General features: G+C 44.6%; 1 long non-coding RNA gene across 1 annotated transcript in view; it reads right to left on the bottom strand.

The window, feature by feature from the left end:
* Nucleotides 1-14,158, bottom strand: part of LOC148519556 (uncharacterized) — a 79,566-nt gene that overhangs the window by 12,047 nt on the left and 53,361 nt on the right. Inside the window, exon 2 of the long non-coding RNA XR_015878937.1 lies at nucleotides 11,790-11,902. This is a non-coding gene — a long non-coding RNA (uncharacterized LOC148519556). The remainder of the gene's footprint in view (nucleotides 1-11,789; nucleotides 11,903-14,158) is intronic.

The raw sequence follows: 14,158 nt of genomic DNA on the forward strand, positions 1-14,158 counted from the left end.
AGTGGAACAGGGCAGACTAAGGACTATATGACTGTGACAGCCCACTGGGTAGATGTATCACCTTATGCAGCAACAGCAGCAGCGTCACCAGTCACAGCATCTCAGAAACACCAGCTCGTTCCAAGGCAGGCTATGCTGTGTATCACCGGTTTTTAGTAAGAGGCACACCGCCGACAACCTCTTAGAGAAACTGAGGGAAATCATCGCCCAGTGGCTTACCCCACTTAGACTCTCCTGGGGATTTGTGATATCTGACAACGCCACCAATATTGTGCGGGCATTACATCTGGGCAAATTCCAGCACGTCCCATGTTTTGCTCACACAATAAACTTGGTGGTGCAGAATTTTCTGAAAAGCGACAGGGGCATGCAGGAGACGCCTTGGGTGGCCCGAAAAATTTCAGGCCACTTTTCGCCATTCAGCGACTGCGTGCCGAAGACTGGAGCACCAGCAAACACTCTTGAACCTGCCCCGCCATCACCTGAAGTAAGAGGTTGTGACGCGGTGGAACTCAACCCTCTATATGCTTCAAAGGATGGATGAGCAGCAAAAGGCCATTCAAGCTTATACATCCACCGATGACATAGGCAAAGGAGGGGGTATGCACCTGACTCAAGTGCAGTGGAGAATGATTTCCGTGTTGTGCAAGGTTCTCCAGCCCTTCGAACTTGCCACACGTGAAGTCAGTTCAGACACTGCCAGCTTGAGTCAGGTCATTCCCCTCATCAGGCTTTTGCAGAAGCAGCTGGAGAAAGTGAAGGAGGAGCTAAGACAGAGCGATTCCGCTCGGCATGTGGGACTTGTGGATGAAGCCCTTCATTCGCTTTGCCAGGATTCCAGGGTGGTCAATCTGTTGAAATCAGACCACTACATTTTGGCCACCGTGCTCGATCCTAGGTTTAAAGCCTATGTGGTGTCTCTCTTTCTGGCCGACACAAGCCTGCAGAGGTGCAAAGACCTGCTGGTGAACACACTGTCAGCTGAAGCGGAAAGTGACACGTCAACAGCTCCTTCTTCATTTTCTCCCGCAACTGGGGCTGCCAGGAAAAAACTTAGGTATCCTAAGCAACCCGCTGGTGGTGATGCAGGGCAGGCAGGACCAAGTTTGGACATCTGGTCCGGATTGAAGGACCTGGCAACAATTTCTGACATGTCTACGGTCGCTGCATATGATACTGTCACCATTGACAGAATGGTGGAGGATTACATCGGTGACAGCATCCAAGTAGGCATGTCAGACAGTCCATACCTGTACTGGCAGGAAAAAGAGGCAATTTGGAGGCCCCTGTACAAACTGGCTCTATTTTACCTGAGTTGCCCCCCCTCCAGTGTGTACTCCGAAAGAGTGTTTAGTGCAGCCGGGAACCTTTTCAGCGAAAGGCGTAGGAGGTTGCTTCCACAGAATGTGGAGAAGATGATGTTCATCAAAATTAATTATCAGCTCTTCCAGGGAGACCAGCCTCCAGAACGTACAGAGGGACCTGTGGTGGTGGATTCAAGTGGGGACGAGTTAATACTTTGTGAGGATGAGGATGTACACACTGAAGAGGGTGAGGAATCGGTGGATGAGGAGGATGAGGATGACATCTTGCCTCCGTAGAGCCAGTTTGTGCAGGGACACATTAATTGCCAGCTTGTTTTGTGGGGCCCAAACGAACCAATCATTTCAGCCACAGTTGTGTGGCAGACCCTGGCGCTGAAATGATTGGTTTGTTAAAGTGTGCATGTCCTGTTTATACAACATAAGGGTGGGTGGGAGGGCCCAAGGACAATTCCATCTTGCACCTCTTTTTTTTCTTTGAATTATGTACAGTTTGGGGCCTAGTTTTTCAAACTGCCATCCTGTCTGCCACTGCAGTATCATGCCTAGATGGGTCACGTGTTTGTGCCGCCCACTCGTGTCGCTTAGCATAGTCATCCAGCTACCTCGGTGCAACCTTTTGGACATAAAAACACTATTGTGAGGTGTGAGGTGTTCAGAATAGACTGGAAATGAGTTGAAATTAAGGTTATTGAGGTTAATAATAGCATAGGAGCAGAAAAACCTACAAATTCTGTGATTTTAGCTGTTTTTATGCTTTTTTTCAAAAAAATACAGATCCAAAACACAAAACCCAGAACCCAAAACACGGAAGGGTGGTTTTGGCAAAACCAATCCAGATCCAAAACACGAAGAAAGATCCAGATCCAAAACCAAAACACAAAACATGAAAAGTGGCCGGTGCACACCCCTAAAAATTAGTCCCCCCATCATTTTTTAATAATTCTAGGGCTATAGTATCTGCATAGAGGTTCCTGCAATTAAATCTTGTTATTAATAGCTACTGCTCTAAATAATGCCTGTGCCGCTGGGTTGAATAGTATTCCAAGTAGTCGACCTCAGCCTGGCATGGCTGCCGTTTATCCTTAGCAACCTTGTGCCATATGAGTGGGAGATTAAGCACAACAGTTTAATATCATTTAAACATGACCTAAAATACAACAATAAATCGTCCACATTTTACATTAGAACAGATACATTGGCAGGTTGAAAAGATTGTAACCAGTCATATAAGGCCTGGGAGAAGATACTGGGGTTACCTATGAACCCATGGGAAACTCGTGTTCCTGTGTGGTGTTCTTCACTTTGCAGTTCTTACTTACGTTTCCCACTTGGTGACAGTTAAAACATAATTTTGAACAGGGTGGATGAAAAGATTGTTGTGGGATTTGAGCAAGAGGGAAAGGTGGTGGGTATGGGTAAGGATAGGGAGGGTAAGGATATTGTGGGGGATATGATTGTGGAACCTGTGGTTGTGTATGATATGTGGGGTAAGGATGTGTTTGCTGTGGTGTGGGATTGGTGAGGACGTGTAATTGTTCAGGTGCAGGTGTGTGTGTGTGCGCAGGTGTGTCGGTTGGCTGTGATGTTATTGTCTTTCCTTCCAGAGCTTGGATACTGACAGCCATTAGTTTTTTGCTCTGGGTCTCTCTCTTTTTTGTGATATTTTTAGCATGTTCTATGGCAGACTCTATGAGGTTATCTATTGTGATTCCCCTCCAGCCAGATTGTGAGGTCTGAACCCGAGTCTTTAAGTCATCTTTCAGACCATCCATGAGTACCGTGACTATCATTCCCCTGTGGTGAGTGCTATCTTTAATATCCTCTATCCCAGTGTACTGGGTGATAGCCTGCAGAGCCCGATCGCAATAATGTTCTGCAGTTTCACTCTCCTTCTGCTTAATGGTGAAAATTTTGTTCCAGTTAACTACTACTGAAAAATATATACCCAATTGAGTTACAATGTTACCTTGGTTTACTTGGTCTGTTCAGGGAACGTCACCATCCAATACACAATCCGTGATAAATTTTGTCACGTCGGTATTGCGTGGTAGACAGGCCCTTAACACCACATGCCAATCTTTAATAGTTGGCTCATGAGAACTACCCAAATTTCTCAAATATCTTTGATATTTGGCTAGTTCCTTTTTGGGATCGGGGAAATCATTTATGATGGAATTTAGTTCTGCTCTTGTCCAAGGACAATGCATTACTACTTCCCTCGTGGGCACTACACCGTTCGCATCTGCATTTCCGTTCGGAACAGTTATCGTCCGAATGGGATGCAGACCGGTAGCACTGCTACCTTTAACCTGGTTACCTGGCTGGGGGTTTAATCTGCTGCTGCTACGTATGGTATTAACAACTTCCTCTACTGGTGCAGAGTGTGTTAACACTTCCCCTGCTGTTACCGATGGAGATGGCGGCACCACCCATGATTGTGGTGATGCAACATCTATCATCTGCACAGCATGGGAAATGGCAGACATTACAATAGGCTCATCATCCGCATCATGAACATTTTCTTTATAGTTGCTTAAGAGAGGGTACAAGTTGCTTGTTACATTTTTATGGGCATTTTTGGTAACTGTACTTGCACCTCCATCCACATAAGGTGGGGGAGGGGAGCGTGAACTGCTGGCAATACTCTCCACAATGCTACCTTGCCACACGTGCGAGCCAATTTGCGGCTCGCCCGTATTGCAATTTAGCGTCGCGGATGTATTTTCTTGCAATGCGCTCGCGACGCTAGTTTGCGTCGCTTGCACATTTTTAAGCCACGCATCCCCTTCATGCTGCCACAGTTTTAAACATTCAAAATATTTTACCTTTTTCTCTCGGGAGCGCATCAAACTGATGTGATCCTGGACATTCTCTAATACATCCTTATCAAAACTACCAATTCTGGGAAACGGTCTAACACTTTTCCTCGTCATATTAAACTATAAATCACAATACCTTATTGCATAAGTACCGTACTTGGTATGCATGATACGACGGGCCGATCCGATCGGTGCCTCCATTAGCAGCACATCATTGCCTAACATCTCTACTGTTTGCGTGGCTCCCATTCTGAGACAACTCCTATGCTTTTCAATAAAGATTTAGACCGGTGAAAGACAATCAAGACACTTTCACTTACCTGTGGACGATTTAAGTCGGCGGCGCCCACACACCTGGATAAGATTTAGTAAGGCAATTTCCACACCTGGATAAGATTTGAAAAAGGCAACTTCCACACCCGGATAAGATTTAGTAAGGCGACTTCCACACCTATGAGAGTTTATATGTCGGCTACTCTCACACACCTCTCTACAACAAAGACAACATGTACACCTGCTACTGTGTATAGAACGGTAAAGCTGCTTACCGAGCGGCTAGACTAACCCTTACACCTAGCCTTTAAGGATCATACGATACCCTTAACTTTGTTCAACAAATATTCACTGTTACACACTTTTTTCCTGCGCAGAAAAATACACGTTAACCCAGATATTGGTAATAGAAAAAAATGTAAACCTCAATGGCTTTGTTTAAACACCATGGCAGCACAACCGGAAGTACGTATATGCTATTGTGCGACCAGCCACATAAAAAAGAATGCGACTACCACACAACCGTATAATGGCTTTTTAACTGCGTACACAAAAGTGCGTCTTTGCTATGCACAAACCTGCGACTTAGCCGCGTACTCAGTACTGCGACACCCCTTTAAATGTAAGGTTCTATCAATAGAGGAAAACAAACTTTTCCTCTCTTGTCCCTGGATTCTAGTCAGCTTCCTTGGTTCACACGGAAACGGATAGCGATCTTTCAGCACAAAGCGGTTGCAGGCAAACCCTGCATGTGGCCACTCCACCCTTTGCTGAAATATCGATAGACGTATGTATCGTGTGAGCAGGTAAGTGACTTCACTCGATGAGCCCCCATCTTACGATATTGAAATGAACCTCTATATACCACTGCCTGTACCTTCTAAAACCCTTCCTATAAACCTCTAAGGATGACGCTAATTTGCGTACGCAGTCATACAAGAAATAGAGACTCCAGACTCAGAACATGTGGTTCCGAAGCACAAAGTATTATTCAAGTAAAAGTACAGTCAGTTACACGCTATGATCTGTGTACAATAAGCGCAAATAAATCATAAAGTTACAAGGTACAGTTGATATACATATGCATGATTAAACTTCAAAATACAATGAGAGACACAGAGAGAGAGACAGAGAGACACAGAGAAAGAGAGACACACAGAGAGACACAGACAGAGAGACACAGACAGAGAGACACAGAGAGAGAGAGAGACACACAGAGAGAGAGACACAGAGAGAGAGAAACACAGAGAGAGAGACACAGAGAGAGAGAGACACAGAGAGAGACTCAGAGAGAGAAAGACACAGAGAGAGAGAGACACACACAGAGAGAGAGGCACCCAGAGAGAGAGAGGCACACAAAGAGAGAGAGAGACACAGAGAGAGAGAGAGAGAGACACAATTTAGGCGCAAAAGGAAATTATACAGACCCCAAGTACAGTATACATACGCAGGTGCTTCCCAGAGATAGGCATCAGCAAGAGACCCCTCATCATTCAGCATGAAGACCCAGAACCAGTGTTCGTGCACTCACATTTATACCCCCCCAGAATAAACAGGACAATAGGGAAGTCTGTTGCTGATATCATTGGTTCCCAGGGGTGAAGCATCTGTTACAGCACATTTAACAGGCTGGTTCAAACAGACTCTCCCTGCCTCTAACAGCTGGGGGTCTTCCTCTTCATGCCTCCTGCAGCATCCTAACAGTTGCTTCTAAAATATACATTTTGTTGCTTGTAGGCTCTGCGATCCATAACTCGGGAATGTATGATGTGATCTCCCCACCGATAACACCGGAATACTGTAAAAAGGATATGCATAAGTACAACTCCAAACATGACTTGTTTAGCATGTATAATACCTTAGTTATCAAATATCTTTATTTTTCAGCATTAAACTAACTGAACCAACTTAAATCATACACTTTAGAGCGCGGAAGGAGATATAGGGTACAGCACATAAATTGACTTGATAAGGTAGAGTCACAAAAGACAAAAGAGATGATGGGGTTACATTTTAATACTTAATATATACATTGATTGCCCCCAACAAAGAGTCTTCTTTTCTTTACATTTGTATACTGGCTATAGTAAGTGACAGAGCAGCGGCACAAACGCAGTTTAAAAAAATATAGGACATCTATGAAACATTGCAACACAGCAGTGGCAGACAGGATGGCAGTTTAATAAACTATAATAATGTCAGATGGCAATGCCCCAAATTGTGCAAAATGTCAAGAAAAGAGGTGCAAGATGGAATTGTCCCTCCCACCCACTCTTATGTGGGTAATTAGCGACAAGGACTGACACTTTTGTGGCTGAAGTCCTTGGTTTGTATGGGCCCCCACAAAACAATTTTTTGGAAGGACTAGCTCCAATCATTAAGGAGGAGGTTGATGATGGTGGTGTAGATTTCGTGTACTGGTCCAAACTGCTGGTAGCTGATAACTTTGGCTTCACAAATGGTACAAATGCCTTCCAAACTGTTGTCAGGATTTGGGTTAAAATAATTCCACACCCAAGATGTGGCTTTTCTGGTCTTATGCCCAGGCATGACAATAGCTTTTATCACGAGCAACAACTGCTGTCTCTGGTGGCTGATTTATACAAACAACATCCTCATCATCAACATTCTCATTAGTGTCAGATAGGACACAAATAATTTCTCTCATCCTCCTTTTGCACGTCCTCCACACTATCTTCCTCAATTTCTATTATTTCACTGTCTAATACAAGCACAGCCGTCATGGTGTTAGTGATCCGCTGTGCAACTGGGTGACAGCTGTTATACTTGCTTCCTCTATCAAAGGATTGTTTAACAGTCAATTGTCTTTTTAAACTACTATTAGTAGTGGTTTTCTTGGTCCCTTTCTGGGATGAAGATCCACTCCCATCAGCAGTAGCCCTAGCACTCAAGGAATCCTGGATAAGGGAGGAGTCATCTAGCCTTATCCTGGATGCAGAACTACCTCCGATCATTAGGGACCCATTTATCAAAGTGTATTTGAGGTGAAAACCCTGAAAACACCCGTTATATGTGCTATATATTGCATTTTCGTGCAGCCAGAATGCAGAGTTTCTTGGTGGGCTGCATGATCCAGTCACACAGGAATGTCAATCAAATGTTAGGAGGATGTAAAAGAAAGACAATGTGTGAGGTTATGTGTGGACTGTGAAAGGGGATATAATTAGATATGGAAGCTATGAAGAGTATGTGGTTGGTTCATAAATAATCATAAATAATGGCCAAGGCCTTAGCTTTTCCTTGCCACTTTGTGCGGTGAAAGGCATATCGCCAATTTTATGTCTTTCTGCAGCTAACTTTCCCTTTAATTTGTTTTTTCTTTACCACTGTAAAATATTGGTTCTTTGATTTTAGATGCCCTAACTCAAGCCCTCCTTGCCCTTGGGCATCGGCTTTAGAAGATGACGTTGATGGACTAGTATCGTCACTGGTGGCAGCAGCTCCAGCACTAGTATGTGGTTCTTGCTCTCCTCTCAACTGATAGTTCTCCATATCAACAAACGCGAATGAAGTTTGGTATAGCACACAAGTCAATTTTTGTTAACTTCAACTTTATTTTAAACTTTGTTCACTAATGACACTGTACAGTCATACACTTATGTGAATGCACTGGGGTAGAACCTACAGCATCACAATACTTTTATGAATATTACACTGTGGTATCAATGATTGACAGTGTCACATCACTTTTATGAATATTACACTGCGGTATGAATTAGTGACAACCTCACAATACTTGTATGACTATTACATTTAATGACCGACAGCCTCACAATACTTTTATGAATATTACACTGCGGCACGCATGGCAGCGTCACAATACTTGTATGAATATTACATTGCGGTATGAATGAACTACAGCATCACAATACTTTTATGAATATTACACTGTGGTACGGATGGCAGCGTCACAATATCTTTATGAATATTACACTGCGGTACACATGGCAGCAGTATGAATGACAGACAGTGTCACAATACTTGTATGAATATTACATTGCAGTATAAATGAACTACAGCGTCACAATACTTTTATGTATATTACGCTGCAGTATGGATGGCAGCATCACAATACTTTTTTAAGATTACACTGTGGTATGAATGACCTACAGTGTCACAATATTTTTATTAATATTACACTGCGTTATGGCCAGCAGTGTCACAGTTCTTATATATAGCAGATGGGGGATGGTGTCCTTGGCAATGGTCACTATTCGTAGCCTTTTCAGGACACAAGGACAGAGCTGATTGTTTACAGTAAATGGATTAACAAAGCGTCCTTTATTATGGTAATGAGAGGCTATTGCTTGCTTTGGGGGAAGGGACCTGATGCAGTGTCTGTGACTCCCGACTCACTGGGCATGTGCCAGAAATGTCATTGCAACCCTCCCACTGGGCATGCACCAGAGATGCCATTTATAACCCCTCCAAGCTGACTGATAGCCACCACAGAGCCAACTGTGCTGACATTGACGCAAGTTTGCACTTGAAACACACAGTCAGTTTGTAATCCAGAGACCTCACTCTCAAACAGAGCCCACTACTGGTTACTGAACTCATAAAATCACTATAGTGTCCAAGTCTAGGACAGCATAGAAATTGATGCTATTTTGCGCTTTAAACGCACAGTCAGTTTGTAATACAGAGACTTCTCTGTTAAACAGATCCCACTACCAGTTACTGGTCATGAGAAATCACTATAGAGTCCAAGGCTGGAACAGCATCGACAATGATGCAAGTTTGCTCTTTAAACGCACAGTCAGTTTGTAATACAGAGACTTCTCTCTCAAACAGAGCCCACTACTGTAGCAGTTTCTGAAGTCATGAAATTACTATTGTGTACAAGTCTGGGGGACAGCACAGAGTGGCGCAAGTGTGAAGGTTAAACAGCATACTGTAGTAATACAGACAACTGGGCATGTGCAGTGATGATCTTCCATATGCCATGGCATAGCGATGTATGGCTTGGCTCCATTGGGCATGCGCCACAGATTCCATTATCATTGTAACCCCACCACTGGGCATGCACCAGAGATCCCATTGCAACCCATCCACTGGGCATGCACCAGAGATCCCATTTGTAACCCTTCGAAGCTGGCTGACAGCCACCACAGCACCAACCGTGCTGACAGTGACGCAAGTTTGTGGTTCAAACGCACAGTCAGTTTGTAATGCAGAGACCTCTCTCTCAAACAGAACCCACTAGCAGTTACTGAACTCTTAAAATCACTATAGTATCCAAGTCTAGGACAGCATCGAAACTGATGCTATTTTGCGCTTTAAATGCACAGTCAGTTTGTAATACAGAGACTTCTTTGTCAAACAGATCCCACTACCAGTTACTGGTCATGAGAAATCACTATAGAGTCCAAGGCTGGAACAGCATCGACAATGACGCAAGTTTGCACTTTAAACGCACAGTCAGTTTTTAATACAGAGACTTCTCTCTCAAACAGAGCCCACTACTGTAGCAGTTTCTGAAGTCATGAAATTACTATTGTGTACAAGTCTTGGACAGTGCAGAGTGGCACAAGTGTGAAAGTTCATCAGCATTCAGTACTGTAGTAATACAGACAACTGGGCATGCACAGTGATGATCTTCCAGGCACCATGGCATAGCACTACATGGCAAGTTTGCACATTTTAAACTCACAATCAGTTTGTAATGTCTTACTTTTAAGCAGCCTTTTAAACAACAATACTACTACAGTAGTTTCACTATAATGTCCAGAGCCGACAGTGCCAAAAAAATTTAATTCTTTTCCAGGGCTCGAACCCAGGACCAGCATTGTTGCAAAGCGATCACCTAACCACTAGCCCACAAGCCAGCTATATTAAGAACCACACAGAGAGGCCTCATCCTTGTGCACTCCACCCACCCGCTGATGTTTTTAATAATAAAAAAATTGTCTTCCTTTTCATCCCAGATCAGTGAAAGCTGTGCGTGCATCTCATTAATCTACAGTATCAGTTATACCATGATAACAACTCGGGCAACTTCACTACTGTACAGTTATGTACAATATGTGTACTGATTTGCATCCCATTCCAAGAGCTTACTGTATGTATGTGACATTAAAAATATTGGTTGTGCGAACATGCAAATACTATACAGTGCGTGAATGTGATATCCATCCAATTTAACAGTATGGTACTCAGTACAAATTACAAAAGTGGAGCACTAGCCACCTAGCGGTTAAGTGCCATATTACATGTCATAGCATATCCTTAGTTGAAGAATACCACGGTACGCCACAAGTCCAGCCATCACGTAACGTTCCATGGCACGACTCAGAGGCCTGAATGCCACGCCATGAGCAACAAAGTAGCAGGGCACATCTGTATGGATACACTGAGGGGGAGGGGGGTACAACATACAGTGACACAGTGTTTATATGGATACACTGGGGTACAGCATAAAAACAAAAATCTTTTTAACTTTTTTTTAAACGTATTTTTTTAAACTTTTAGTTAGTTTTTTTATAACAGCCCGTGGACAGACAGCACAACCATAGATTTGACACACAGCCCCCCTGGGCAGAGCACTGCATACCCCTGTTTTGGACAACAGCCCCCTGGACAGAGCATAGTGACAGCACACCCCTGGATTGGACACACAACCCCCCCCCCTGGAGAGAGCAGAGCACACCTCTGTTTTGGACAACATCCCCCTGGGCAGAGCACAGTGACAGCACACCCCTGGATTGGACACACAGCCCCCCCCCTGGACAGAGCAAAGCACACCTCTGTTTTGGACAACATCCCCCTGGCAGAGCACAGTGACAGCACACCCCTGGATTGGACACACAGACCCCCCTGGGCATAGCACAGCACACACCTATTTTGGACAACAGCCCCCTGGACAGAGCACAGTGACAGTGCATCCCTGGATGAGACACACAGCCCCCCTGGGACAGAGCACAGCACACCCCTGTTTTGGACAACAGCCAGAGCACAGTGACAGCACACCCCTGGATTGGACATCACCCCCTGACATGGACACACAGCCCCCCTGGAGTGGATGGAGCACACAGAGGAAATGGCACCGATCACCATGGGGAGGGACTTATATACAATCCAAAACCCATGAGAATCTGACAGTGGGAGGATGACGGTTTGCCTCGTTTTGGATTCTGGGTCAGGCGGGAAAACCCGAGCCGGACTCGGATCCTGCTCAGAGAACCGGACCTGCTCATCTCTAGTATAAACATCCGCCTGGGTCAAGGGGGGATATGACCTAATGACAGGCAAAGGGCACAGATGAGTCCATATTCTGACAAAGTAATTAAATAATTAAAATACATTTTCCTAAGAATGGTGGGATTTCATTTTTGTTTTCGCTTTTTCTTACCTCTGCACTTTGTGTTTGTTTCTTCATACAAATTACTAATATGTCCAGCTCACCAGGCCTTACACTGCCATTTATTAGTCTCCCATATTCTATCTTCTGTGGAGGTTGTGAATCTAAAAAAAAAACAAAAACAGATTTGCCTGAAGAGTGTTATTTTCTTAAAGCATCCATGTTAAGTTATTTGGAATAAGTATCATTCCCTAATTTGCTATCTGTATAATTTGTTATGGAACAATCCACCCTTTCAGACTTCTTTTTTTTCTTACTTCTCTTTTCCTCAGAACCATGTTACTACTAATAGGATGTAGTCTGGAAGCTGACGGTCTAAATGCCAACCGCCAGCTTCCAGACTCTCTAATCCCAGTGTGGTACTAATGACAGGCGTCGAAAACTACTAATAAACATTATTACAATATTATAATGATCTTGAATCTTCATCACTTTCTCTCCAGGACCCTGATCCTTATAGTCTGTAGTACATACTTACCTACTGTTTTGTAATCCTTTCCGGGAGCCACCGGAGAGGACCTGCTGCTCCCAGCTTCGGTGGGCGGGGCCAGACTATAGTCGTCATTAGGCCCCAATTCGCGTCATTTAGCCCCGCCCCCCCTACGGACCCGCAGATTTTTCAGAGAATCTGCCCACTGCACTAGGAAGTGAGCGGGATGTTGGATATTCTGCCTATGGGTGTAGTAGGTATTACCGCCGGACGCATGGCCGGCGGTTCAAATTCTGACAGTGGCAGCCCGGCAAGGGTGAAAATCCCGATCGTCCCTAAGGTAAGTATAGACTAACCTAACCTCCCTCCCCTAACCCTAACTCTCCCTTAGGGGTGCCTAACCCTAACCTCCCCCAGTGCCTAACCCTAACCTCCCCCTCAAGTGCCTATACCTAATCCCCCCTCTAAGTGCCTAAAACTAACCCCCCCTTCCCCGCTGCCTAAACCTAAGTCCCCCGGGGGTGCCTAACCCTAACCTCCCCTTCCCCTAGCCTAAACCTAACCCTCCCAGGGGGGTGCCTAACCCCAAGGCCCCCTGGGAGCCCTAAATATAACCCTCCCCCCCACGGCTGCCCGCGCCCGGTGCCCGCCTTGCCTTCGTTCGGTATGCCGGGCGTCAGTCTTCCATCCTGTCATTAGTACCATGCCGGGATTAGAAAGTCTGGAAGCCGGCGATCTGCATTTAGACCATTGCTTCTAAACTAAATCCCCTGCCTACACTTCCGTGGGTGCAGGGGGGTTACCCAAAAAATCGGGAGCCTTCAGCAACTCCCAGGAGAGTAGACAAGTATTCTGTAGTGTGATTAAAGAAAAGGGATTTCCTGGGATTACAAAGTTTCTAATTGTTCTTAAATCACCCATTTTGTTCACTTTAATACCAAACATGGGGCCTAATTCAGATGTGAGCGCAGTGCCGATATATTTATGCAGTTGAGCAATTATCGGTCACCTGCGCATGCGTCTTAGCCATAATGCCTGTGAGCGGCGAATAAATTGCAATAAAATGTGACGGTTCAAGTGAGGATTTATATACAAATGATTGACAGACAGAGGACATTTTGTGGGAGGTAACACGGAGTGGCGACTAAAATTGCGGGCGTATTGTGAAAGTTTCCGGGGTGTGTATGTGCGATCAGGTCTTAGGTCTGCTAAGGTCTCAGTTTCCGTGGTCATTCTGTGTGACCATAAGATTACTAATATGGTCAATATGGTCGATTACGGAACGATCTGCCTCTACAGCTATCTGTTTGTACTAGAGACGTGCAGGTCCGTTTCTCAGAGAACCAACAACAACCAAATTTAGGGGTTCACAGTCAAACCGAGTTCAGAATCATTTTGGGTAACTAGTGGAACCGAGCCCTGGCTCTGATCTTCCTGCAGAATGGAACTCGGATTTAAATCACAAACTCGGGTTTTGGATCGCATGCTAACAGGTCAATATGACATAATTTTAGCTGTTTTTTCTATTTAATAAAAAAAACAAAAACAGAAGGTTTTGCAAAACCAAAACACGAAGATGAATCCGACTCCAAAACCAAAACACGGGGGTCGGCGCACATCTCTGGTTTGTACGCACTTGCTTGGATCTGCGAAGCCGCTGGTGGGCGTTTCTATCATTTCCAGGTGGCTGCATACATTAGCATATTTTCGCACAGAGGCTGCGCACGGGCTCACAATTGCGAATCCATTAGTGTTAGGGATGTGCGCTGACCCCCATGTTTTGGTTTTGGATCTGTATTTCCTTCAAGGTTTTGAATCCAGATTTGGTTTTGCTAACCACCCTCAAGTGTTTTGGTTTTTGGTATTGGATCTGGAGTTTTGAAATAAAAAATAGATAAAAAGTTTTAAAAACAGCTAAAATCATGTAATT

The sequence above is a fragment of the Taudactylus pleione genome, unplaced genomic scaffold (assembly GCF_031769625.1).
Source record: "Taudactylus pleione unplaced genomic scaffold, aTauple2 ptg000189l, whole genome shotgun sequence".
In the NCBI taxonomy this organism is placed as follows: Eukaryota; Metazoa; Chordata; class Amphibia; order Anura; family Myobatrachidae; genus Taudactylus; species Taudactylus pleione.